Genomic DNA, 1744 nt, shown 5'->3' with positions numbered 1-1744 from the left:
AGTATTATCTTTATCTCTTTTTTAAAAAATATATATTTTTATTGATTTCAGAGAGGAAGGGAGAGAAAGATAGAAACATCAATGATGAAAGAGAATCATTGATCAGCTGCCTCCTGCACGCCCCACACTGGGGATGGAGCCCACAACCAGGCATGTGCCCTGACTGGGAATCTAACCGTGATCTTCTGGTTCATAGGTCGACGCTCAACCACTGAGCCACGCCAGTCGGGCAATAGCAAACCTTTTCCAGTGCCCTAGGCAAGCCGTCAGACACTGTGCTAAGCACAGTCCAGACTTGGGTCGCACTCACTATGGTTTTATCTATGAAAACGATGAGTAGGAAGTAACCGGCCCAAGACCAAAAGCGTCAGAAGCCAGACTTCGTACCCTTACCTGCTCCACTATCTCTCTTTCTTCAGTGAAGTCCAGGACCCAGCTGGTTATCTACTACTCCATGAGGGCAGGTCAGCAACTCTTCCTGTAAAGGGCCAGGCAGTTAAAGCCCTTTTCCTGTAAAGGGCCATTTCGCTTTGAGGACCAGAGAGTCTCTGTCATCACTGCTCAACTCTGTCACTGCGACATGATACCCAAATAAATGAGCATGACTGTGTTCCAATAAAACTTTATTTATAAACATAGGCAGTGGGCCAGACATGCCGGCCCTGCATTAAACTCTCACCCAGACTAGATTATTAATGTCTGCCCAGCTAGAGCCTGCTGCATGGCCACCTGGGAGGCAGGTTATCAGCATCTCCACCACTGACAGCATTTTGAGATTTTACATAAATGTTTTCATTTAATCCTCTCAGTATTCCAGGAGGAGATAATTCTTGCCATTCTATAAACAATGAAAAGTAACCCACTGGGATTTTCAAACTCCTAACCACGACCCCACCTTGCCTTTCACCACACCTGTGCCTGGACAACTGGGAGTTTGGCCGGTGAGTCTGAACGCCTGCTTTCCACTGGACCCAGCGTGAAAGAGCTGAGTCTTCACCACACACATCCTTCCTCTAGGCCAGAGGTCGCCAATCGGTGGTCCGCAGACCACTGGTGGTCCGTGAGGTCCAAAAGGTTGGCGACTGCTGCTCTAGGCCTGTGGTCGGCAAACCGCAGCTCACGAGCCACGTGCGGCTCTTTGGCCCCTTGAGTGTGGCTCTTCCACAAAATACCACGTGCAGGCGCACACGTACAGTGCGATTAAAACTTCATGGCCCATGCGCAGAAGTCGGTATTTTGTGGACAAGCCGGTATTTTGTGGAAGAACCACACTCAAGGGGCCAAAGAGCCGCATGTGGCTCGCGAGCCGCAGTTTGCCAACCACTGTTCCAGGCAACCTGGTTCACTAGCCCCTGCTGAGAGTCACCTGCTTTCCCTAGGTAAGACCTCAGCCTAGGCTCGGGGCTCTCTCCCTCTCATCCGCCTTCGCCCATCTCTGCATGGTGCCAATTTTACAATTTCCCTGTCGGGTGCCCCTGCCGCGGCCACATGCGGTGTTTATCTGCACCTCCGTTTATTCCTTCCACCCCGTCTGCCGAGCAGAGAGCTCCAGATGACCTCTGGGCCACCCTGATGCCCAAGGACCAGCAGGTCACCGGCCTCCATCTGATGCCGCTGACACTGTCCTCAGGGGAGCAGGGGACGGACACTTGAGAGGTTTGTTTTTGCAGCGCTCCTGTTATCTTTTGTGTTGAGTCATGTGGGTGCATAGAGGTGTCACTTTAGCAGCTTCTCTTTCTTGGCA

This window comes from Myotis davidii, unplaced genomic scaffold, assembly GCF_000327345.1.
Source record: "Myotis davidii unplaced genomic scaffold, ASM32734v1 scaffold299, whole genome shotgun sequence".
Classification (NCBI taxonomy): domain Eukaryota; kingdom Metazoa; phylum Chordata; class Mammalia; order Chiroptera; family Vespertilionidae; genus Myotis; species Myotis davidii.
Note: the sequence above shows the minus strand (reverse complement) of the source record.